Source organism: Lynx canadensis, chromosome F2 (assembly GCF_007474595.2).
Source record: "Lynx canadensis isolate LIC74 chromosome F2, mLynCan4.pri.v2, whole genome shotgun sequence".
NCBI lineage: Eukaryota > Metazoa > Chordata > Mammalia > Carnivora > Felidae > Lynx > Lynx canadensis.
The window spans coordinates 15,099,347-15,126,914 of NC_044320.2; the positions used below are offsets into that span (position 1 = coordinate 15,099,347).

The 27,568-nt window shown below is 42.8% G+C and overlaps 1 protein-coding gene across 2 annotated transcripts in view; it reads right to left on the reverse strand.

Moving 5' to 3' along the window:
- The window catches only part of NSMCE2 (NSE2 (MMS21) homolog, SMC5-SMC6 complex SUMO ligase), a 214,381-nt gene that overhangs the window by 26,922 nt on the left and 159,891 nt on the right, over nucleotides 1-27,568 (reverse strand). The gene's annotated exons all lie outside the window — the stretch shown is intronic.

Below are 27,568 nucleotides of genomic sequence, written 5' to 3' on the forward strand. Positions count from 1 at the left end.
TTCCATTCTGACCCTCACCAGCCTTCCACTCACTGCTTCTGACTCTGCACAGGACCCGTCCTCCCCTCTTCCCGGTGCCATGCTTCTGACCGAGGCAGCGTGCAGCGTGGAAGGGGCCAGGGGCTCGGGGTCGCAGCTAGGGGAACCCTGCCTCCCCCAGCTGTCTGACCTCAGGTAAGTCACCACCAAGATCCCAGAGCCTTAGTTTCCTCATCTGTAAAATGGGACTCTTGTAAGGACTGAGCATTTAACTGAGTGCCTCATTTCATTTAATCGAGTCATTGATTATTTAACGTACTCGGCACATAATAAAGCACCTGACAGTTCTTTTCTCCCTTTCCTCTCTCCGTTCCCTGTATTCTGAGATACTGGATATGTATCTGCTTTTGCCTTCTGCTTCAACTCTGTCCTTCACATCTTCTTCAAAACCATTTCGATGACCCATTCCTGCTGGCACCGGGGTGCTGCCCCGCTTCTCCCTGCATTACCAGGTGCTGTGTGATAATACATGGCCCCGCCTAGTTAGTCACTTTCCTGGTCCTGGCTATTCACTCCCTTGCTAGAGTGTCTTAGTAAACACAGAGCCATAAATGTTTTCTGAGGACCTATCTCCCCCAGTGCCACCACATCATCTGTGGAGGTCCCACATCGACCTACCTACCCACTGTGAACTTTCCCCTTTGGGGAAGCAATGCCTGGTTCTCAATCTTAAACACCTGAAATCATCAGTAACTCTTCTGATATAGGACACATGCTTATCCCTCTTTTCCTTCTCACTGGGTCACGTCACCACGTCAGTGGTCTGCCCAGTGAGAAATCTCTGGCCATTTTCCACTTGTCCCTTTTTGAGCAAAATTCAGACGACCGCCAGAGCCTGTGTGCCCCCTCGGCCCCCAGCCTGTGAAATCATTCCTCATTTCACTCCTTTCTTTGTGTTTAGGCAAAAAGGGTAATTTTTAGTCGCCTCTATGCCTCTCAGTATTCTCAGAGAGGCCACGACTTCCTTCGGGACTGCTTCGAGGTGCTTCATAGCCCCTCCTGGCCAACTCCTTCTCGAACGCACTCTGCCCACTACTCCCTGTGCCGCATCCTGAGCTCTCAAAGCCTCACCTCAAGACGTCCTTGAAATGTGAACTCCCAAGGAAAGCCTTTCCTGATTAAATACAATGGACACAGTTAGATTCCAAACTTTGAGGAAAAAAAAAACCAAGTCCACTCCAGCACAGGGAGGTGGGAAGAACTCCCAGGGGTCAAGCAACCTGCTCCTGACTTGCTAAGTGACCACAGCGGAAGCACATCAACTCCTCTAGGCCAGGGATGCACCCCAGGAAGCTTGGAGCTTCCAGGCTGGAAGATTAGATTCTCTGAATTCGGTATCCTCGGATCCCCTGTCTTCTCCACCTATCAGTGTTGTTCTGTAGTTTCGTGAACCACCTTTACGGCCCCGGCCCTCAGAGGCTGCTCTCAAGGGCAGAGCCCATTATCTGGGTAACTCACTTAGCACAGCCTGGAGCGCTGTGCCACAGACAGTATTAACGCATGCATTTCGATGACAATGATCAAAGCACCTCCAGTGAGGCACAGACAGCTGCCACTAGATGACTCATACCTCTCTGCAAAATGGCTTAATTTAGCACCCTTTCAGTTGTCTGAAGAACAGACTCTAAGAACGAAGTGAACGGGACACCCTTTAACTAATGTAACCTCACAATGGCCCTTTAAGGTCGGAGGTTTTTATCTCTAGAATACAGATGAAAAAGTACAGACACAGACGGATTTCATCCGTTTCTCCTGAGTCAACAGTGGACCCAGGGGCCTGAGGGCGTAGTGGAAAAAACCATGGAGTGACAGCGAGGGAGATCTGAGTCCCAGGCAGGCCTCTGTCGTTAACCGTGTGCGTGATCTTGGAGGAGGCACTTCTCCTGCCATATTTTCCTTGTCTGGAAAATGGCCTGGGGCGGTGGTTCCCAAGCCTGGCGGGGTATCAGCACCACAAGGAAAACTGTCCGAGAAACAAATCTGCATCCTCAGATCCACTCTTGGAGATTCTTATTCTGTAGGTCTGGAGCGGGACCCAGGACTCTATTTTCTGCATATGTACCCCTTTTCCGCCACCCCACCCCCAATATGGGAACAAAGGCAGCAATAAATGCCCGGCACTAGAGTCACAGTTCAGTGTTTCACTCAGAAAACTTGGTCTCTTCCCAGTTCCAAAACCCATTAGATCGTCTTATCTTCTCTCTCTCTTGAGGAGAACCCAAACTGGACGATTTCCAAGCATATTGCACGGTACCTTACCACATTCGTGAGAACCCAAAGGATTTTGAAATCAAAGGTTGGTTCATGAGACTCACAAGGCAATAAAGAAGTAATCTTGTCTTAACAGAAATCCAAGCTAAAGTGCGGGAACTTCTCCCTGAGCCAGCTTCTCATAACCAAACATGGAACAGGACAGAGGAAGGGGAGAAGGCCGTGGGCTTGCGACAGCAATATATGAAGTTCTTTTGAAAAGAAAACTTGTGATGTCTCTGGCTCTGTTGGACTCAGCTTTAAAGATTCAGCTAAAATCTTACGAACAGGAGAAGAACTCACCCAAGAACCCGTTTGCTGTATAACATGAGAGCTCTTATCTGCTGAAGGCTCACCACGTGTGCCAGGCCCTACACTGAGCATTTATACACACTGTTCCATTTCACTGACACAGCTCTCTTGCAAGTACTGTTAGTCACATTTTAGTGAAAACCTAAGTTCACAGAGCTAGACAAACCCGGGTACATTTGGCCCCAGAAACCTTGCGATACGACAAAGATGATCTTAGTGCCAAAAGCACTGAAGGTCAAGATTTCTCGACAATCTCACACCAAATCGGAGAACTGAGCAAATCTGCCAATTCTGGACGAATCTGTGAATTGGAGACGGAAGTATATTCTGTATGGAATTCTTCGATTTGCTTTACGGAAGGGGAATGTGGACACACGGGAAGAGGGTAATTAATAAATATAGCCCAGAAAACTGGGAATCCAACGTCACACCACACTCTTGATGTTGGTTTGCTGTGTATGTGCTCTTGAAAAGGCAGTTTTCCTATCTGGCTGTGGGTTCCCTATCAGCAGAGTGAGGATGATAGGAGCCACTTCCAAAGGCAGGGATGTTGTGAGGATTAAACAGATTAAGTCCACAAAGCAGCTTTGATCTCCTCAGAGAAAGGTACCAAACAAACGAACACAGTGCTCGTGCTCGAGCTCGAAAAGCCTGTAGCCGACCAAAGCGTCTAAGAAGCATCTTGGAGACCAGACTTCCTCCACTGTTCTCTGAACTTTCCGAGTTTCGCCCCTGCAAACAAATCTGTGACTGCAAATAGTGGGCTACGCTACCCACTGTGCCTCTGTTGCTGATTGGAATTCGAAGCACAGGAAGCTGGTTTCGAGTTCTTTGCAAGGTAATTTGGGCTGGCAAACAAGTGAGGTAGGTGCCTTCTTACCACACTGGTCTGATTTTGAAGGCAGTCCTCAGACTGTGCTGTTATAAAGCATCCATTAAAAAAAAGTGTGTAATAGGACCTTGGCTGTTTTCTGTGGAAAAGTCAAGAAAATAGGTTTTTTAATTTTAGAAGTAGAGAATTTACAGGGTTTACGCGTCCCATGCTGAGCTTTCCCACTTCATCTGAGGTTACTCTTTCCTATGACACAGCACTTGACATTTACACAGTGTTTTACAATCTGTTTACTATCTAATGTTCACAAGCAGCCTCCGAGGGAGGGCCCCGGGTACTGATAAGTGGCTCACAGGTGAGGAAACAGCCAGCGAAGTCTAATGACTTGTTCAGAATTGTGAGAAACCTTTCTCCTCTTTTTTTTTTTTTTTGAGGATTTTATTTTATTTTTTAAAGTAATCTCTACACCCAACATAGGGATGGAACTCATGACCCCAAGACCAAGTCGCAAGGCTTCACTGGCTGAGCCAGCCAGGCGCCCCCCAAATTTCTCCTTAATATAGGACATTTATCACCTCTTTCAGAATGTGTGTACCAACACAAAACCCCTATGCGGAGAGGAAACAAGGTTTGGCTTTCGCTTTTAGTGGGCTGGGTATCGTGTTAACACTGAAAAGAGCCGGGGCGCCTGGGTCGCTCAGTTGGTTAGGCCGCCGACTTGGGCTCGGGTCATGAAGCCTCGTGTCGGGCTCTGTGCTGGAAGCTTGGAGCCTGGAACCTGCTTCTGATTCTGTGTGTCTCACTCGCTCTGCCTCTCCCCCACTCATGCTCTGTCTCTGACTCTCTCAAAAATAAATAAAACATTAAAAAATAAATAAAACAGAAAAGAGCCTGGGGTCATCCAGCGCAAACCCTGCACTTGGCAGATGGGCCCTGGGAGGAGGTGGGGACTGAAGGTGGCCGCTCGCTGGACCCAGGGTTGGGATGCCCACGGCTCATCCAAATCCGAGATGCAGAGGTTCCCACATCAGCTGCCCCTTCTTGTTGGGATGGGCAGGTCTAAAGGGCTAGATGTAAATTCTATTTTCTTTAGCATCTACTACGCACTCAAGGCTTTAAGAAATGAATCACAAGACGTGGCACTGAATCTAGAGTCTTTTGGGTGCAAGCTTACCGTTTAGTCCATGAAATCCTCAAACCTTTAGAGTGGATCTGTGTTCCCCTGAGGCTCACCTTCCTCCTTGAGGCTTGAGATGATCAAAAGGACTGTGGAGTAGATCTCCACACCTCCTCCCACAAAAGCTGGCTGTTTTCCCCTCTCTCATTATAGCAGCTTTATTTCCAGCGCTCTGAAAGCTGCACACCCTGAATACTTAAAGCTGCCCTTTTCCTCCCCTTCCTAAGCCGTCGCCCCTCCCCCGCTTTTGGCTCTACCCCCCACCTCAGGGGCCCAGAGGGCAACAGTTCTCGGTAGTGGGGTAGTGGTGGTTCTTTGGGAAGGGCCCGGGGAGAAGGGGCGATTAACAAAAACAGTCACGACCACTCTTACTACTAACACCACCACTGGGACCACTGCTACCTCCAATTGCTTTATTAAGTGCTATGTTTCCAGGCCCTGTGCTAAGGGAACACTCGGCGAAAATCAACCCAATTCACAATGTGTCTCGCTACAACTCTAGGAGACAGGTTACAAATATTATCCCCATTTTACAGACAAGGAGACTGAGGCACAGAGAGGGGAGTTTACCCAACGCCACAGAGCTAATAGGTATGGTGCCAGAGGCCATACTCATTACCACTCTATACTGTGAAAGGGACCACAAGCTAAAGGGCCTCCAGACTCCCCAAGTGGTGGGTGTCTCCAGGCAAGCCAAAGGTGTGTGGCTGGAGAATAACATCATCTGGCAGTGAGCTTGTCTGTAATCAAAGGTAGATGTGGATCCACATAGAAATCGACATAAACACCTCGCCCCAAATATAAGCAAAGTACAATAGTGGTTCAAAAGGAAATGTTCTTATTAACTAAAAAGAGAGGAAACAGGATACCAAAAAAAAAAAAAAAAAAAAAAGGGGCAATTCAAAGGTTTTGTGGTGGCTTTGAAGGAAGAGCCAAGCTGACATCGGCCAGTCCTGTCACGGATGGGGGCTACTGAGAAGCTGCTGCTGTCCCCAGGCTGAAGGAACCGGGGGATGTGACAGCAGGGCCGCATCAGGTTTTCAAACACGACCAAGAACACCTTAACTACTTAACCTATAACGAAAGGGTGCCCTGTTGCGGGCTGACGTCAGGCCGGTCTTGTGACTTCAGCTGAAGTTTCCTAGAGTGGGGGTGTCACCGAGAGAGGAGGGTCCCCCTGCTGTTGCTACATCAGGATTCAAGAGTGGTTTTCTCTGGATCTAAACTCACAGCCCAATCCTGGGTAGGTCGGCACAATACTCTTCACGTGTCTTTGGTCTGCAGACGGTTTGAGGGGACAGGGGTGGTGTGGGCCGCAGAGAAGGCGCTGAGCGTGGGTCAGATCTGACTCCGGGTCCCAGTAAGGCAGTAACCAGACATTTCCTCGTCTATGAGAGGGCTGGGGCCACATGGCCTGGGATATCACTTCTAGCTATAACATGTTAACATTATAACGCCCTGCCACTAAAAAGAGAAAAGAAAAACACCAGAAAATGGAAAGCCAGCTGGCTGGAATGAATGGAAAGGCTGAAACGGTTTCTGATGAAACACCAGTGGTGGATCTCCTAACCACTGATTCATGCTAGAAACCAAACAGTGAAGGTTGGGATTTTGTGCACCAGCCTCTGAATCATATGGAGGATCCTCAAGACCACATTTCGAAAATCCCTGAGCTGGGCTCTCACAAGAGAACTACTCATCACCGACCTCTGGCTTGGCAGTGAATCAAGTTCCCAAACCAGCAGGGCTCAGCGTACAGGTTTTCTCCACTGAAAAATGTGTATCGAAATACTCCCTGGGCTGGCACCAAACCGGGTCCCGCCCTGGGGACTCAAGACGGTGGGTCATTTACACATCCATAGCTCTCCCCATGCTTTTAGATGCACTTCTTTTCACTAGAGGCTGATGCGACAGGCATGGAAACATGGAAATCGATCCTTCAACCGGGGGGGGGGGGGGGCATATTTAGCTCCCCTTCACCTTGCACTAATGTATGTATGATCTCGTGACTAATTTTTAGGCATCTCTTCTAAAGACATCCTGAAGGTTCCTACAACCGGGTTTAGAATATGCTACTTGCAGACGTGATTCTCATAGTCCATTTCCAAGTGGGAACTAAAAATATGATCAAAAGAATCTGTAGAAGAGGGCCAGTGAAGTGTCTCTGGGTGAAAAAGTCACTGGCCAACTTGGAAAACTGGCTGGTGCTATTTCCTTAAAATTAGTCTGCCTAAAGCAAACAGGCTTAAGAAATGTTTTTCTTTGTGCTAGAAAAGTTCACCTGCAACTACGCTAGGTCTTGAATATGGCAATCTTTTCTCGAGGAGGAGCTCTTTAATGCATACTAATCTCCAAAGATTCAAAGGGAGTCCCCAGATTATCTATTCATCAGTGTGCTGACACACTCAGAGATACTGAGACTCTTTGTAAACCCATTTCATGACAATCCCTACGGTAATTAGTTACCTAACACGATCTTGCCTTTAAATCCTTCAACGATTACATACTTCCATTTTGTGGTTTACTCACACCCTACTGGACAAACGGGGTCCTACACGTCACATGCTCAAGCCTATAATAAACCCAAAGAAATCTTACTTTCAACACCTTTTATTTCCTTACATTCTGTGCCCAATACTTACATGAAAAATACTTCTAACCTCCTTCCTTCTGTGCCTGCTCTCTTGTAATATAGTGGTAGCTCTTACATACTACTAAGAACTTTAATTTTTAGCTCAATGTATAAGGCCATTTGAAAAATAATACTCTCTTGCTTCAATCTGATCAAGAAGTGAAGCATCGAATACTTGAGTTATTTGGGACAAAGCCATAAATTCAATTTCTTAACCCAGAATAATCTTTAAAATCTCCCCAAAAGATGACATTCTGTAAGACTCAAGACAATGAAAAACAAACCAGACTGTATTTCAGTTCTCTTTCAATCGGCAATTATGTTTCAACTGACAATTCCCAACTTTTGCTTTTCTCTTTCCTTCCCTTCCTTTCTGTCTCTGTATCTTTTAAAATTTTAATTATTTTAGAGAGAGAGAGAGCACACACATGCAAGCGGGGGAGGGGGCAGAGAGAGAGATTGAGAGAGAGAGAGAGAGAGAGAGAGAGAGAGAGAGAGAGAGAGAATATCCTAAGCAGGCTCCACGCTCAGCACAGAGCCTGACATGGGGCTCGATCTCATGACACCAGGATCATGACCTGAGCTGAAATTAAGAGTTGGACACTCAACCAACAGAGACACCCAAGCGCCCCTCTCTCTGTATCTTTTTAAATGAGAGTTTTCCTTTTTAAATTAAAAAAAAGAACTGTGCACACACATGGTTAAAAAAATTTCAAAAGAAGTGAAAAACAAGAAGTAAAAGCCTTGCTCCCTTGCCCACAAACCCACAATTCCAATCCTCAGAAATTACTGTTAGGTTTTTGTGTATGCTTCAAGAAATCTTTACACACACACACACACACACACACACACACACACACACACACACACGTATGTATTTGAATATACATACTATATACATATATGTATGTATATGTATATACATACTATATACATGTTAAACATTATATTTACACACATACATATATATAATGCCTATTTTATACTCAAAAAGGGATATGTTAATATATATTGTCTTGCACCTTGCTTTTTGGATCTAATAATATATCTGGGGGACCATTTCATATTGGCACATACAGATTGACTTCATTTTTAAAAATAGCTTCTTAATCTGTTTTATAGGCATCCAGAATTCATTTAATTAACATTTAAGTAGCCTCTGACCCCCTATTTTACTGAGGTATAACTAACCTATAATGCACATTTCAAGTGTATAATCTGATTAACTTCATATGTGTACGCATCCATAAGACCATCACCACCATTAAACTAGTGCGCATATCAATCTTCCCAAAAGTGTCCTTGTGCCCTGGGTAATCCTTCCCTTCCACACCTTCCTGCTCCCCTGCCCCTCCCCCAGGCCACAACTGATCTGTTTTCTGCCAGCCACTCGAGGTCAATGTGCATGTAAAGAATTTTATATAAAGATTCATGTCTTATGTGTTCTTTTCTCTGTCTCCTTGCTGGTATGAGTTTTGTTCCTGCTTTTGCTAAGTAGTATGACATTCTATGGATAGAGTATTTATTCATCAGTTGATGGACATTTGGATTGTTTCCAGCTTTAAACGATTATAAATAAAGCTGCTATGAATATCTGTGCAGAAGTTTTTTTAGGGACATATGCTTCCAATGCTTTTGTGTAACACTTGGGAATGGGGTGGATGGGTCATGTGGAAGTGTATTTTTTTTTTTTTTATTTTTATTTTTGGAGAGAGAGAGGGAGAGAGTGCCTGCAACAGGGGAGGGGCAGAGGGAGAGAGAGGGGGTGAGAGAGATTCTTAAGCAGGCTCCCAGACCAGTGTGCCCGGCGCAGAGCCCGATGTCAGGCTTGATCTCACAACTGTGAGATCAAAAGTAAGATCATGACCTGAACTGAAATCAAGAGTCAGAAGCTTAACCGACTGAGCCACCCAGGCACCATAATACATTTTTCATCTTTAAAGAAAGCGTTGAACTGGCTTTCTGAAGTTGTATCTTGTTACATTCCCAACAGCTGTGAAAGAGAATGAGTTACTCCATATCCCTGCCACCACTTGGTACAGTCAATTTTGTTTTGTTTTAAATTTTAGCCATTCTAATAGGGGTGTATAGTGGGATCTCGTTGCAGTTTTAATTAGCATTTCCTTAATGACTAAAGAGGTGGAGAATCGTTACCTGTGCTTGTCACGTCTTTTCTTTAAAAAAATTTTTTTTAATGTTTATTCATTTTTGAGAGACAGAGAGAGGCAGAGCGTGGGCAGGGGAGGGGCAGAGAGAGAGAGAGGGAGACACAGAAACCCAAGCAGGCTCCAGGCTCTGAGCTGTCAGCACAGAGCCCGACATGGGGCTCAAATCCACAGACTGAGATCATGACCTGAGCCGAAGTCAGACACTTAACCAACTGAGCCACCCACGTGCCCCAGATCATAGTATTTTCTTGTAAGTACTTGTTCACTTCAATATTTTTTTGCCCACTTTGGTATCTTTTCAAGACCTTTTTTTTTTTTCTATTTTTACTGGATTATTTTCTTATTATTAACTATAAGAGTTCTTTATGCATTCTGGATACAAGTTTTTTATTAGATTTGTCATTTATAAATAACATACCCCAGTCTGCCACTGGTCTTCTCATTCTGCTGAGCAGCTTTTAAAGAGCATAAATTTGGTGTGCCCGGTGGTTCAGTTGGTTAACATCCAACTTTGGCTCAGGTCATGATCTCACAGTTTGTGAGTTCGAGCCCCGCATCTGGCTCTCTGCTGTCAGCACAGAGCCCGCTTCAGATCCTCTGTCTGCTGCCCCCCACTGCCCCCTTCTGCCCCTCTCCACACACTCACACCCTCTCTCAAAAATATTTTAAAAAATTTAAAAAAAGAGCCTAAGTTCTTAATTCTGATCAAGTCTAATAATTTTTACAATGGATTGTTTCTTTGTGCCATATCTTTTTTTCAATTTATTTAATTTCAGAGAGAGAGAGAGAGAGAGAGAGAGAGAGAGAGAGAGAGAGAGAATGGCAGAGGGGCAGAGAAAGGGGGACAGAGGATCCAAAGCAGGCTCTACGCTGACAGCAGTGAGCCCTTTGTTGGGTTCGAACTCACAAACCGTGAGATCATGACCTGTGCTGAAGTTGGGTCTTTCAACAGACTGAACCACCCAACTTGCACCTCTTTGTGTTATAATCTAAGAGATCTTTGCCTTAACTAATGTCACAGTTTCTCCTGCTTTCTTCCAGGATTTCTCCACGGTTCTAGATTTTACAGTTAGACCCGTGACCCATTTTGAGTTAATTTTTATATATGGAGTGAAATATGGTTCAAAGTTTATTTTTTAAATATGTGGATAGCCAATCACTACAGGACCATTTGTTGAAAACTCTTCTCCACTGAATTGTTTTTGCATGCTTGTGGAGAAGCACAGAACTGTCCTTTGTGCACCTTTGTGGAAAATTAATTGGCTGCCTATGTAAGGATCTATTTCTGGACTCTTTCCTGTTCCATTAACCTGTGTAACTGTGTCTATCTTACTAATACTGGCTTGCTTCCTAGAGCTTCCTAAGTCTTGAACTCAGGTAGAGCAGCTCTCTAACTTTTTCCTTCTTCCAAGTTATCTGGGCGGCTCTCGGTCCTGTCCTTTGCATTTCCATATGAATTGCAGAATAAGCTTGTCAGTATCCACATTAAAAAACAAAAACAAAAACCCCAACCTGTTGGGATTTTGACTGGGGTCGCTAGAATCAACAGACTGATTTGGCGAGAAATAAGGTTTTAAGTATATCAAGTAATCCACCTCATTAACATGGTTCATCTCTCCATTTATTTAGGTCTTCTTTGACTTCTCTCAGCAATATTTTGTAGTGTTTAACGTCCACTCTTGCACATCTTGTCAGACAGATTCATAGGTATTTCATATTTTTGATATTATGAATGGCATCTAAAATGTCCAATTTCTCATTGTTGGTAGTATGAAAATAGAATTGATTTTTATTGATTTTGTATCCTGCAAATTTGCTAACCTCATTTGTTAGTTCTGGTAGCACATTTTGTAAGTTCCATTGGATTTTTTTTGGCACAGATGATCATGTCCGCCACGAATAAAGACAGTTTTACTACTTTCTTTCCAATCCAGATACTTTTTTTCTCAGTCAGAGAAAGACAATTACCATATGATTCACTCATATGTGGAATTCAGGAAACAAACAAATGAGCAACGGAGAAAAAAGAAAAAGAGAGAGACAAGCCAAAAAACAGACTCTTAACTACAGAGAACAAACTGATGGTCACCAGATGGGAAGTGGGTGCAGGGTGGGTAAAATAGGTGATAGGGATTAAGGAGTGTACTTGTGATGAGTGCCGCTGGGTGATGTATGGAAGTGCAGAATCGCTGTATTGTACACCTGAAACTAAAATAACACTGTATGTTAACTACACTGGAATTAAAAGTTAAAAAGGGGTGCCTGGGTGGCTCAGTTGGTTAAGCGTCCGACTTCAGCTCAGGTCACGATCTCGCGGTCCGTGAGTTCGAGCCCCGCGTCAGGCTCTGGGCTGATGGCTCAGAGCCTGGAGCCTGCTTCCGATTCTGTGTCTCCCTCTCTCTCTGCCCCTCTCCCATTCATGCTCTGCCTCTCTCTGTCCCCAAAATAAATAAACATTAAAAAAAAAATTTAAAAAAAAAGTTAAAAAAACATGGGGTGCCTGGGTGGCTCAGTCAGCTCAGCGTCTGACTCTTGATTTCGGCTCAGATCACAGTCTCACAGTTCATGAGTTCAAGCCCTGAGTTGGGTTCTGCTCTAACAGAGTGGGGCCAGCTTGGGATAGTATTTCCCTCTTTCTCTGTCCCCCCCCCCCCTTGGTCCCACCTCTCAAAATATACATTAAAAATTTTTTTTTTAAATAAGAAAAAAAAAAGAATTGACATTGGATTTTGTCAAATACTTCTTCTGCACCTGTGAGATGATTTTTCTTTTTGGTTTGTCAATATGGTGAATTATAGTGATCGATTTTCAAATGCTAAATCAACCTTCTATGCCTGAATTAAGCCCCACTTGGTCATGATGTATTATCTTTTTTTATATATATATTTGGATTCCATTTGCTAAAAATCTGTTTTCAATTTTTGCATCTATGCTTGTGAGGGGTATTGGTCCACAATTTTCTTGTATTAACTTTGTTTTTGGTATCAGGGTAATTGTGGCTGCACAGGATGCATTGGGTAGTATTTTCTCGTCTTCAGTTTTCTGTAAGAGTTACTGTTGACTTGGTATGATTTCCTTCCTTAATATTTGGTAGAATTCATATTGAAGCCATCTGGAGGTGGAGTTTTCTTTGTGGAAGTGTTTTCAAATACAGTTCAGCTTCTTTAGTAGAGAAAGCATGACTTAAGTTACTGATTTCTTCTTAAGTGATCTTTGGTAGTTTGAGCCTTTAAAGGGATTTGTCTACCTCGTCTATGTTGTTGGACTTATTGGCATAAAGCTGTTCATAATATTAATTTATGATCCTTTTAATCAGTATAGTACCTATACTGATGTAACTTCTTTATTTTCAGATACTGGTAATAGTGTAATCTTTCTTTCCTTGTTTTTTTCTTCTCAGGCTGACTAAAGGCTTATCAATGGTATTGATCTTCTCAAACAGCCTGCTTTTTAGCTTTTTCTGACCTTTTCTATTGATTTTCTGATTTCTATTTGACTTATTTCCAACCTGATTTTTATTTCTCCTTTCATCTCCTTAGTCTGGATTTCATTTGCTCTTCTGTTTACAGTTTTTAGCCTGGAAACTGAGGTGACTGACTTGAGACTTCCTCTTTTCTAATATGGGCAGGTGTTTAATGCTATAAATTTCTCTGTAAGTTTTGCTTTAGCTGCACTTCATACATTTTGATCTGCTGTGTTTTTCATTTTCATTTAGATTTCAAAATACTTTTAAATTTCCCCTTTGATCGCGCTTTGACCACAGGTTATTTAGAAGAATTTAGTTTGCAAATATTTAGAAAAATTTCAGGTATATTTCTGTTATTAGCTTCTTCTTTTTAAATATTTATTTTGAGGGAGGGAGGGAGGGAGAGAGAGGGAGAGAAGAGAAAGAGAGAAAGAGAGCACAAGCAGGAGAGGGGAGGGGCAGAGAGAGAGAGGGAGAGAGAGAATCCCAAGCAGGGTCCACACTCAGTGCAGAGCCCAACAGGGCTCCATTGCAGAACCAGGAGATCATGACCTGAGCCAAAGCAAGAGTAGGACACTTAACCGACTGAGCCACCCAGGTGCCTCTGTTATTAACTTCTAACTGAAATTAGAATTCTGTGGCCAGGAAATGCTTAATATTATTTGAATCCTTTAAATGTACTGAGAAATGTGTTATTGCCCAGAAAGTGGTCTCTTTTAGTAAATGCTGCAAATGTACTTGGAAAGAATCAACATTCTGCTATTGTTAGTTAGAAAATTCTGTAAATGCCCATTAGGTGAAGATTGGAGATAGTTTTATTGTTGAAATCTCTGTCTTGTAATTAGGGATGTTTTTTCCTTGCAGTTGCATTAGTTTTTGTTTCATGAATTTTGAAGCTTTGCTATGAGGTATATCAATGTATATCCTCTGAATGAATTGATCCTTTTATTATTGTAAAATTACCCTCTTTATTCCTGGTAATATGCTTTGCTCTGAAATCTTTGATTAACATAGACACATCAGCTTTCTTTTCATTAATGTCATCATGGGCTCCCATTCTTTTACTTTTAGTCTCTTTGTGTCTTTATTTTTATTTATTATAAAATCTTTTTAATGTTTATTTATTTATTTATTGAGAGAGAGAGAGAGAGAGAGAGAGAGACAGACAGACAGACAGACCACGAGCCAGGGAGGGGCAGACAGAGAAGAAGATACAGAATCTGAAGCAGGCTCTAGGCTCTGAGCTGTTGGCATAGAGCCTGACGTGGGGCTCAAACCCATGAACCATGAGATCATGACCTGAGCCAAAGTCAGACGCTCAATCGACTGAGCCACCAAGGCACCCCTGTCCCATCTGTTCTTTCTTCTTCTTTTTTCTCTTTGGTTTGGTAACTTCTGGATTAACTGAGTATTTGTTTTGACTGCATTCTTTGCAGGCTTATTAACTATAATCTTTCGTTGTGGTATTTTAGTGATTACTTTAGATCACAGTGCATATGTAACTTCTCACAGTTTACTTTCAAATGATAATATACTACTCATGTATAAGAGATTTAAAACAGTATACTTCCATTTCTCCCCTCCTGGCTTCTGTGCTGTCATATACTTTGCTTCTACATATAATATGAAGTGTTATTATTTCTGCTTTAAAAAGTCAACAATCACCTAAAGAGGTTAAAGTAATTAGAAAAAAAAAAAACCCTCATATATACCTATATTAGTGTATCACTTATAGGGCTCTAATTTCTTTGTGTAGACCTGGCTATACATTTTCTCTCTCCTTGAAGAACTTCCTTCCACATTTCTTATAATGCAGGTTTGTAGGTGATAAGTTCTTTCACATTTTTTAGGTCTGAAAAACTATCTCATCTTAAAAAATATATATATATATATATATACACACACATACATACATATATATATATATTTTTTTTTCTGGGTATAGAATTCTGGATTGATAGTTTTTCCCCTTTTAGTACTTTAATGATTTTGCTCCACTGCTTTCCAGTTTACATTATTTTTTATGAAAAATATCTGTCATCTTTATGTATTTTTTAAATTTTGTATGGAACATGTTTTTTTTTTTTTTTTTTTTTTTTCCCTTCTGGTTGCTTTTAACATCTTTCTCTTTATCACTTGTTTTAAGCAATTGGATTACAATATGCTTTGGTGTCACTTTCCTCTTATTTCTTGTGCTTTGGGTTTGTTGAATTTGGATCTATGGGTTCATACGCTTCATCAAATTTGGGATGCTTTCAGCCATTATTTCTTTAAATATTTTCACAGTCTTCCCCTTTCTCTTCTCTTCTTTGGGAACTTCAGTGACACATATATTTGACCCCTTGAAACTGTCCCATGTCACTAGTGCCTTGTTTTTTTTAAATCCTTTTTTTTTCTTTGTGCTCCATTGTGGATAGTTTTTTATTGCAATGTCATCTAGTTCATTAGTCTTTTCTTCTGCAGTGTCTATGCTGTTGCTAATCCCATTCAGTGTCTTTTTCTTTTCCTTTAAATCTCAGCCACTGCAGACTTCATCTTTTTACTTTAGGTCTTTAAATATATGTATCTTCCACGTCTTAACATGGGCAATCTTTCCTCTTGCTTTCTGAACTTATGAAATGCAGTCATAACAATTCTTTTAATGATCTTGCTTATTTTTATATCTATTCAGTTCGTTTTCAAATAGATGGATCCGCCCCCCCCCCCCCCCCCCCGCCAATTATGGCTTGCATTTTCCTGCTACTATGCTTGCCTGGTAATTTTTGATTGGATGCTAGGCATTGTGGGGGTGATATTTATTTTTGTCTTCTTATAAACATTCTTGAGTTTTGCTCTGAGATGTAGTTAAATTAATTGGAAACAGTTTGATCCTTTTAGGTCTTGCTTTTAAGATCTGTTCAGGGTGACCAGAGCTATGTTTAATCTACGATTAATAAACGATTACTTTTTCTCCACTACTACCCAGCAAGGCTTAGTAATGAATACCCTTTAATTGTATATTTTTTTTCCTTTCTGGCTGTTGAGGACACCATTTTCTGTCCCTCTGTGAATTTCAGGCACTGTTCTCTCTAATCCTTTACGTTGTTCTTTCTCTGGCCTTGGGTCGTTTCCTTATATGCATGACATCATTTGTACTCAGTTCAATACCCCAGGGAGACCTCAACTCTCCAGATTTGTCTCTATGCAGCTCTCTATTTTAATCTAGCCATCTTGGCTTTCTTAGACTCCCAGCAACATCTCTTCCAATCAGGGAGACCATAGGGTTCTGCCTACATTCCACCTCCCACTACTGTGGCCTGGGGACTCTCCGGGCAGTAGGCTAGAGCAACCATGGGGTTCATTTTGTTTTCTGTCTTCAAAGATGATTGCCTTCTGATGTGTGATGTCCAATGTCTTAAACACAACTGTTTCATTTTTTTTTTTTTTTTAAAGGTTTCAGGTGGAGGTTAAGTGTGGTCTCTCTTCATCTTGATCAGAAGCTGAAGTCTTGCTTCTAGTTTTGGGCTGACATAATAGATGCTGCAGTAAATGTCACTGCATATATACCTCTGGTCAATATGTGGATCTATCTTGAATAAATTATTTAAGGTGTCATTGTTAGATTGAAGGATAGGTGCATTTTAAACATAAATGCTTTTGCCAAACGGCCCTCCAGAAAGGTTTTACCAATCAATAATACCTCTACTAACAGTTTTTGAGAATGCTTACTTCCCCATATATTCTATAGCACTAAGTATCACCAAATGTATACATCTTCACCATTTTGATAGGTAAAAAGTTATTTTATTTTCATTTCTTATGTAAGATTAAACCTCCTGTTACATGCTTACTGGTGATGGGCACTGTTTTTTCTGGAACTGCCTATTTATGTCCTTTGAATGTTTAGAAAATTAGTTTTCATTTTCCTACTGCCTAAGAATTTTTGTGGGAGATTAACCCTCTATTAAATGAATTACAATTCCCCTCACCTCCCCCCCCCCCGGTTAATTTTTACTGTCCTCAGGGTGGTGTTTTTGTTGTTGTTGCCATGAATAATTTTTATATTTTTTACATAGTCTAAGTTATCAACCTTTTCCTCTGTGACTTTTGGATTTTGCATATTTCCTGGGTACACATATGTACATGATAGTAATAAGAGTTTACATCTTAGATTCAGAATTAATAAGTGAGACAATGTAGTTTCTTTTTATTCCTATAAAATGAAATTTGGTAATAGTGTTGCAACACTGGGTTCACGTAACTAATGCTGATCAAGATCTCTAATGGGCAAATTTCTTCACATGGAAGATGTAAATTATTACCTGTAAATGCAGTTTGGTAAGGAAGAGTTTCAAAGCATGATGGAAAGCAGAGGCATAACAAAAGAACTTTTGGGGAACCACTGGCTTTAAAGCAAGGTCTGCCTTTTCCCAGAATGGACTCAACTTTAGGGTTTGCTGGGAAGGTGGAGGGATGATATGAAACCAAAAGCAAAGGTTATTCTAAGACATGCTGGTTGGCTGTAAGCTGTTTCCTAAAGCCTGGAGCCTCCCCTGAAAACTCCAGCAAATTCTCCCTCCCCTGGATGACCAATGTACTTACTGCCAGTGTCATAAACATACATAGAACAGACTTTGTACCTTGTCATATGTACTTTCTTCATATTGTTGCCTAAGTTTTATTTTTCCCAACAAGGCAGTTAGTCACTTGAGTGTAGAGCCTTGGGCCATATGCTCCCCCACAACATTGAGTTTAGACATATATACAGTTGATCAAGGTGAGTTGTACTGAGCTTAAGCATGTGCTATTGAAGGCAGGAAAACTGGGTAAAAACTACCTCAAATTAGGAGTCAGAATTCAAGAGGAGGGTATGCTATTCATTTGCTTGCCTGGGGATGGCATTTGTCATCATCTGACATTTGACAAGACGAGGCTACTGTCCAGCAAAGGAAAATGGATGCAGTGAGGTCTGAATGGAAGATTCCCTCCATGGAAAATATAACTGTTAAAAATGGTCATGTTTTCTCTTAGGTTCTCTTGGCAGTCAGTGAATAAATTAATGAGGGACTTATAATTGCAAAGTGTCGTATTTCTTTAGGAGGAAAGAGCTAATCTTCAGCGAGGGTCTATGATATGTAACGATGGAGAAGAAGAGCTAACGTTTATTGCTTATCATGTACCCAGCACCGTCCTAATAAGCACTTTTCATGAAGGAGATAATTGAATCCTCACAAACCCATGAGCGAGACAGTATTATCCCATTTTGTAAGTGAGAAAACTGAGATTCAGAGACATGCAAAACGTGTCTAGCCGACTTAAACACAGAGAGATTTGAACACAGGTCTAGCTGACTCCAAGCCCAGCCCCTGTCTATACCACAACACACCTCATTTCCTCCTCAGAGCAACTCAGAAGCTTTTCCATGGTGGCGATGTGCAAACCTGGAGCTCTGAGGTCATGGAACTGCCTGAGGACTGTGTCGATGTTTCTGACTCTACAGCTCGTATATTACTGTTTCAATACATGGAGCCTCACATTCCCTACTCTATTCCACCTGTCCCTCTTGGTCCCTGTAACTCTCCTTCCATCTGTTTCCAGTGCATGTGTGTGCCACGTGCACACACACACACACACACACACACACACCACCACCACACACAAAAAGGAAAAGAAGGTTTAGTCACATGAGAAAAGTCACACGAGAAAAGCCGTGCACGGTCATTCTTCTGTGTGTGTCGTAGCTCATGTGATTCTCTGTGCCTAATTATATCTTCTTCCTTTAAACTGTTCAGTGCGAGTCTAGTTACTCCTTTGAGGGCCTCCTTGATCCCTCTCTTGAATTGTTGCTCTCACACTTCTGCTATTACGGTACCTCTCACCCTCTACCGTTTCCCCGTCTGGACCCCACTTCGCATCTGACTCAATTGCGGTATCACTCACAGGGGGCACAACTATTCAGGTATGGTGCACGATGAATGAACTCAATAGCATGAATGAAGGCCTAGAGGTCGCTGCACGGCACTGACTATTGAGGAAGGAAGCTAGCGTGAGATCGCGGCCCTGCTCCCGGAGATGTGAACAAGATAACTGGCCGACAACCACTGCCTGGGCCTGGTTATCATCAGGGAGGGGCTGAGTGCTGAAAAATGCAAAGCTCCTTGAAAGGAAACTGCAAACCTAGAAAAGCACATTACTGATTTATGGGATCCGCATAAGCTTTTTAGTGGCAGGGAGGAATTAGCCCGCTGTTTTGATATCCACTTATGCATTAGAGACCTTGCTTCTACTTGCTGGATTCTTTCGAACACATCACCTTCTACATCCACGTAACTCAGATCTCTGCATGTTTGCTACCCTACCTGATTAGCAGTCCTTTTACTTATTTATTTTTTTAAGTCTAATTTTAGAGAGCGAGCGAGCATGCACGCAAGCAGGGGAGGGGCAGAGAGAGAATCCCAAGCAGGCTCCACACTGTCAGCGCAGAGCCTGATGCAGGGATCGAACTCTCAGACCGTGAGACCATGACCTGAGCTGAAATCAAGAGGCAGACGCTTAACCGACTGAGCCACCCAGGTGCCTGTGATTACCAGTTCTCAAATACGTCATGCCTTTGAATACCCTATGCCCGTCTTTTTCACTTTCTACGATTCTAAATAACTATCTCGCAAATGTTGTATAGCGTGACGTAGATCCAACAGGGCTGCCCAGGAGGCCTTAGTGGCTGGGTGACAGTAAGAGAGCATGCACAACTTTCTGCCACTATTTCAGTGTAACAGCTGGTGGACCGGACCTCGGGTCTAGCATTTGGGCTTCCTTAGATTTTTCATTTTGTCCTGCAAAACCAATTCTCTTAAACCTGTTGAGAGAAGCAAAGGGAAAGTGTGGGGGTTCTTTATTCCTCCTTTGTTACCAGACTTGCTACCAGTGTCTCACTGTCCACGAAGGAAAATGGGGCGTGAGAAGACTACTATGCTGGGGTTGAGGGTCCAGGGAGGACAGCAGTCACAAGATAACCGATTTTGAGGATTTGTCTCAGTCTCCTTAGTTTATGTGCAAGCTGCCAACAAAAAAAGGTGTCAGCTTGGCAAATTGTGAGGTCCTGCTCTTTACCACTGAGTACTGCCTGTCTGTCATCGAACACAAATCTAGAGCTGGCAGCTGGTTCAGCCTTGGCATACAGGCCCTAACTATTTCTTCAAAGTGGTTTCCACATGCCATTTTTAAAGTCGGGAGAATTCTGAACCACAGTAGTAAGCTTTCATAAAATTCACCCAACTGCTAATTTTTGTCTCCTGCTAATGGACTTTTATCAGAGCTGCCTCTTTCTTCCTTTAGGGTCCTATCCCACCACTCCTGTCTTATGCTCCAGCTACGTCTGCCTGCTCACAGTTCCCGAACAGCCATTCATTCCAGCCCCAGGGTCTTTGCACATGTGGTCTCCTTTCCTGTGTATGAGAGCTCTTCCCTGCTGGTTCCTTCTGGTTCAGCTCAAAGGTCACTTCCTCTGAGAAGGCTTCCCCTGACCACTCTCCTCAAACAGTACACCCCCTCTGCCACACCAACCAGCTGTCTCTCACTGGCCCTACCCCAACCTGCCACTGGGCAGAAAGCTCGTTACATAACCCTTACACCTAAACTAGATCTCTCTTGCCTTTTGCCCTGCCCAGTATATTCTACTCCCCTGGTCCACCATCCTTGTTCTGGCGGCACTGTGAATGCAGCACGGATTCAAGTGTGAATCCACGCTTTCAAACAAAATCCAATGCTTTAAAACAAAACGAACAGGTTTCTGTTACATCAAGAAATCAAATAAAAAAAAAATTTCCAGGGGCGCCTGGGTGGCTCAGTCGGTGAAGCGTCCAACTTCGGCTCAGGTCATGATCTCGTGGTCCGTGAGTTCGAGCCCCGCGTCGGGCTCTGTGCTGACAGCTCAGAGCCTGGAGCCTGTTTCAGATTCTGTGTCTCCCTCTCTCTCTCTGACCCTCCCCCGTTCACGCTCTGTCTCTCTCTGTCTCAAAAATAAATAAACGTTAAAAAAAAAATTAAAAAAAAATTTCCAAGCATCTGAAGTTTTATTTTACTGTTTCTATTTCAGTTTAGCTCCTAAAATATAACAGATACATCTTCTGCAAAGCACAGAACAGAGACATTAAGGTTTATCAAATGTCTTAGACTTTATTTCTAACGTTTGCACTATTCCCTCTGGGACTCTGTCATTATCTTTTTTCAAGAAAAACAATCATTTCTTGATTCCATTTCATCATTTAGATTCACACAAACTGTTCCAAATTTCTTAATTTCCAAGCAACACATTAAATTCTTCAGATTTCTTTCAAAATCGCTATGGGGAAATCCCTGATGATTTCAGCTGACAATTCCTTAATCAGGAAAAGACTTTAAATGCTAATCATCAGAAAAGTTACAATTTACAGGAAAGAAGGGGGGAAATGCTGACATATTGCACAACATACCATGAACAAAGCATGGTTTATTAATTGAATGGCATACTCATGCTGACAATTTTAACAAGAATTTCTACTGAAATCATAAACTATGTTAGAGGAAATGAACTATTTCTATTGTCCAGGTTTCTGATAGTCCAAGGTGAAATAAGATTCCCTTCTTTGGAGATTTTACGGAATAAAGGAAACAATCTGGGAACTATTTTTTCCTCCAGACTTCTACAAAGATCCTAGGTTATAAATGAAGCAAAGAACTTAGCTAAAGGGAATTCTTATTTGGTGTCTAATTCCATCCAAGAATGGAAGAGAGTGCTTTTCTTTGTGGTTTCTATTGTTCACTGGAGGAGAGAAATGGCCTGCTTCTGCTTCTAGCTGTGGGCACACAGATCAAAGTTCACTGCAGGTGGGTAAAGGCAAATGCTGCAATAGATCCCCAGAACAAAATACTCCACCCCCAGCACCCATTTACAAAAAGAAGACAGTCTGAAGGTAGGAACGACCAGGATGGGACTCTGACTCCCAGTTTATCTGATAAAGCCCATTAGGTTTCAATTGTAGGAATTATGTAACATATTAAAAATGAGATCACCACGAGTCCTGGGATTTCCCCCTTGTAGTCTATATAAATCCATAAATAAACTACAGTCTTTATTAATGCTTTATTAGAAGTGATTACAAACACAAGGCATTTCATAAACATATCTCATCAACTGTTACATTGTAATTCAGCAGTAGGTATGATGCCAAAACCATCATCTTCAGTAAACGAACAGAAAACAACCAAAACTCCAGAAGGCTGAAACAGATCTCAAGTGACTCATTCCAGAATCAGCCTAAACCTTCAATTAGACTGGATCTCAAGCCTTTATTCATTAGAGGAGGACTAGCTTAGAGAGCAGAAATCCCTGGAAAGGTAAGGAAGGAGATACTGGTGGGCATACAGGAGACTGAGGAAAGGGGCTTAAAGTGCCTGGGGATTTAAATATAATTATGGAAAACTTAGAAATGAAACTATCTATGATATTGGTTATTATTTTGAGAACCCTATTGAATACCCAGATAACAAGTCTTTATGTATTTCCATCTAACGGGATAGCAGCTGCTAGCACTTGCTAGGTACTGCTCCCAGAGTTCTCCACACATGACCTCTTTTCATCCCCATGACAATTCTATAGTGTTCAGTTCCCATTTTAGGGCTTAAAAAACTGAGGAGCAAGAAGGTTAAATAACTGGCCCCAAATCTCACAGCTGGCAGGCTAGGAACCAACTCATCTGAGTTATTAACTGATATGTATCTTCTCTACTCTGGCATTTTGGAGCTGGTTTCCCCCAGGGACCCTTTGGGACCCTAGCCAAATGTTTTAAGTGTTTTCTGATTAGAGTTTCCGAAAAGAAAGATACCATCTATTGTTTCTGTTTAACCACACCTCATTCCACTTTAGCGCCTTGCTTACACAGGCTGATGTCCCACCTCTCACAGGAAAAATGAAAAAGAAACCAGCTTTATTGCTTTTCTGAGGTCCTCTCAACCAGAGCTTTGCATGATCCCTTCTTAAAAACCTGGTGACCACAGCCGGGTGCTCCGTGTTTTCACAGCTCAGTCTCATTAGATCATGTTCTAGCTCAGCAGACACCTTTGCTCAATACTCTGAAATTTCAGACCTACCAGAGCCACTAAAAACTTTTCGATGGAGGGGCCCACGACCTCACGTGAAATCGGAGTCATGGGAATGTGAACAAAGGGACAAAGCAGTTCTACAGTAAACCGAAAACTATGATAATGGACTGAATGACTAATATTCATAGATGACTGCCTATCCAAAGCCCCCAAGTGTTTACTGCATTTCTGTGAGCTGATAATAAACTTCTGCACAGTACTCACTATACTCTGTACTGTCCAATTGCCCTCAGGTGGCTGGCAGCTGGTAAAGAGGAATGATTGCCCCCGCCCTTCTACCTTCAGAATAAAGAAATAGGGGTGCCTGGGTGGCTCAGTCAGTTGAGCGTCTGACTTCGGCTCAGGTCATGGTATCACGGCTCTTGAGTTCGAGCCCCGCGTCAGGCTCTGTGCTGACAGCCTGCTTCGGACTCTGTGTCTCCCTCTCTCTCTCTCCCCCTTCCCTACACTCTCAAAAATAAACACTAAAAAAAATTTAAAACAAAGAAAACAAAAGAAAGAAATGATACAAAGGAGGAAGATTTAGAGTCTGGCAGATCTCACCAAGTGAGGCGTGCTGGCCTGGACGAGGGGCCTGTGGAAACTGGGGGAGAGGCTGGCCACGTAGCTCAGAAGGAGAGAGGCGAGTGGCTTCTCAACACAAGTAACTTATGGCTATTTCTGCACACGGTACCTTTGTATCGTGTGGCCCCATGACTCAGTTTTCGGCTCTACACAATCTATTTCCCCTTCAGATCTTCTCGCTCCCTTCCCCAGATCCAGCCTATAACCTCAAATCTCTCAGCAGCCAAAAGGAGATGACTAAGGACAAGGCCAGAGGGTTCAGCTTTGGGTTGTTGTTTAGCCTGTCTTACTGGCAGAAACCAGAAACGCATAAAATGCCACCATGAAAAAGGTCAAAGGAAAAAGACTGTTCTCTGACTCAGGAAAATCATCAGGTGAGGATAATTTTCAACGGTGTGATTTTTTTTAAATAAATGACACAAAAAACGCTTTCCTTGGGATTTTTCCTCTTAAGTCAGAGAGCAAAGGCCTGGGTACTCAGTATTTAGCATCTTAGTCAATTTAGGTCACGGAGCGTAATGAGAAGAATTTTCGCTTTTCATTTGGGATTATATTAAAAGAAAATAGCACCAGGCTCTAAGAGATTTATTAACTCCAGTGCACTCTGGACATGAGCAGGAGGACAGGAAGTGGGCCAGGTGGGGCTACAGCAAAGTGGAGAGGCCCCGAGAGGCACCGCTCCCCTACTCAGGCAGACTATTCCACATGCGAGGGAGGAAAGATCCAGTGTTGTCAGATCTTCTGTTCCTATAACCAGGCGTTGGAGATGCAGATTGTTATGTGAAATCTACCAATTGTTGTATGTTGCAACTAACTGATACACGTATATACAACTACGTGGGCCAAACCAAATACATCTGTGGGCTGGATCCAGTTCACAAGACTCTGCTGTCCAACCTCTGTGATCACAGTGATGGTTTTTAACCCTTAAGCAGTTAGAAAGGAACAAGATCTGACACATCCTCTGGGGACTAACTTACACTGGTGTTTGGTCAAAAGGCCCGTTGTGATTCTACTGTGTGGGGTTCTAAAATAACTCGAAGAAGTTGATGAGTTTATTCTACTGACAATATTAAGTCTACAACTTTGCAGCTCCCTGTTGGGAGGAGGTTGGTATCAGGAGACGACCAGGATAAGTCAGGGAAGGTGCTTAGGAAGGGAGATGTTCGCTGGCACGGCAACATGAGGTGTGACCAACTGACTCCAGGGGGAGCTCAGGCCACCTCTTTAAACATCCAGGCTTTGTTTCTCTTCACTGCTGCCAGAGACAAATGAGCCCAAGAAACGTGTCAACCAACGTCTTCTGATTGGCAGCTCAAGAGGACCGATGGAGAAGTTCGGCTACAGGGAAAAGAATCCTACCTATCCCCTTGCGATCTGACGACAGATCACAGAACACAGACAACACCATGGCTGGCTGGCTATCTTCCTTATCATACACAAGGCATGACGCCACACAGCGCACTTCTTGCTACCTTCCCGTACTGCTCCTGGAAGATTTCTAAACATAGCCACTGCACGTGCGTTGGGAAGGAAGGGGGTTTCTAAGAAGGGAAATTTCCTCGTCTCTGGCTATGGGGCTTGAACTGATCACTCACTCAGTTCTACTGCGGGCCAGTGATCCTCAGTGTTGAAAGAGGAAGAGGAGACAAATGTTGTACTCTCCCTTCCACACTAAACGAAAGGAGAGCTGACCTGGGACTCATTGACAGCAGGCTGGGGAAATCTGTCCTCACTGGCCTGGCTGCCATCTTGACATGTTATTTCATCCACTGGATAATGAAGTACTACCACTAACACCTGACCTTTATAGATGGCTTACTATATATGTGTCAGGTGCAGTTCTAAGGGCTTACACATATTAACTTGCTTATTCTTCACCAACCCGAAGGATGTAGGTTCTATTATCACCACCCTTTTACACATGTGGAAACTGAAGCACAGAGAGGTTAAGTACTTTGTGCAAGGTCTCACGGTTAGTGACGGGGGGAATGTGAACTCAAATGTAGACAGTCTGGCTCCAGGGCCTATGCTCTTCACCACGAAGCTAGACAACCTCTCAAAAGAAGACTGGATCTGAAGGCGAAGGCCATAATTTGAGACCAGGCTGCTTGCCGTACAATATGAAGGCTCAGAAGTTTTCTGTTCCGATGGTCAGTGGAAAAGAAATTTGCTACTTTCACATTTTAGGTAGGTCTTGGTGCAACTGTTCATTCAGGGCAAAAAAGAAATTTAAGAAATTTCAGTGTGTATATTGGACTCCAATATGGGGTTGAATGGAGCCACATTGTATCATGATCCATAGAGACTCAAGCATACTCGCTGCGGGGAACAGAGACAGAGAAGAGAGATGTGGAGATGGAACTGAAACACGCAGTGGGGGTGCATAAAGGGACGGGGTGGGAGGCAGGGAATAGCCGTTTCTCAGCTCCCTAAAGCCTCTCACTGTGCAGCGCACCCTCTTACTGGGTAGAGTGCAAATCTGTGATGGAAAGATAAGGCTGTTGGTTTGTCGTTGTTGTTTTTTCTCTCATGTAACACAGCTCCTCAAGGCAAGCCAACTACTTCATCTGGTGCTCGACTGAAAAAAAGTTGCAACACTTGAGAAAAAATGTCTGAGTGGGACCGACTTAGAGATGGTGCCTCAGCCTCCCAAGTCATCTGCAGTGTATTTGCTTTTTGCCTTCTACACTTAGAAACTCCAGCTTCCTGCATAGACTGTAACCAAGTTAATTTCAGGATGTATGATCTCAATTTGTCTTGCAAACATTCTTAAGCATTTCCGAAAGATATGATCTACGGTGATTTTTAGGCCCGGTAATTTGTTTCTTCAATATAAACTAATTCCATATTATGACCTGTGACCCTAATTCCCTGGCTGTTGACTTTCCAGTCTGGCTTTGGAGTTGGTCTTACATAGGACCCTAACAGAGGGCACTATAATAACAACACTTAAGCCTATGCTGTAATTGATAATGGCTTGTTACTACTGTTTTATTGCCTTTAAAAAAAAAAATGTTTATTTTCGGGAGAAGGAGGGTCAGAGAGAGAGGGACAGAGAATCCCAAGCAGGCTCTGCTCTGTCAGCACAGAGCCTGATGTGGGGCTCGATCTCAGGAGCCATGAGATCATGACCTGAGCCTAAATCAAGAGTCGGATGCTTAACCGACTGAGCCCCCCAGGTGCTCCCGTTTAATTGCTTTTTAAAATTAGGGCTCACCATTCGACTAAAAGCTCTGTGAAGGCTAACAGTGACTGATAAATACTCTGCACTCAATACCTAGCTGAAAAAAGAAATGCCATGCAAGTTTATATACCAAAGCACGATGCTGGGGTCGGGAAAAATTAGACCGCATATGGGTCTATGAGTGTTTCCAAACTCCTGGACCAGGAGTTTAGAGCATTCACGTTTGAACCGTCATTTACTTAGAGTCTGTTTCTCTTTAACTCTACATGCCTTGCTGGGTGATCTCATTTGCTCCCTGACATCAACCACAGGACAGCACCACCCGCATTTTCACCTCTCTCCTCAGCCCCTCCTTTGAGCTACAGGTCTGGTTTTCCAACTGCCCTCAAGATATCTCTGCCTTACTATAAGCAGCACGAGCGTAACACTTCCAGGACTAAGGTTTATCTTCTCCCTCCCGACCTGATTCCACTTCCCCTTTTCCGGAGTGAGGGCTTATTTCCTGCCGTAGTTTAAAGCAAGGCTTCGGTGTCAGACAAATCCATGTTCAAATCATTAGGCTTCTCTTAAGTTCAGGTTTTTACAACAGAAAAATGGCCTTGATATTACTGATATCACGCCAGTAAAATCTGGTATCACTCCACAGAGTTGTCATGAGGACTAAATCAAGTCATGTATTAACTGTATAAGCAAACAGTTTCTGTCTGCAGTAAACGAGGGCCTATTCTGATTTGTTCTTTATACCAGTTCAATTCATTATCTCCATACACCCAAAAACCTCCTTAGCTGGAAAACTCACTGCTTCTTAAGTCAAAGTCTCTA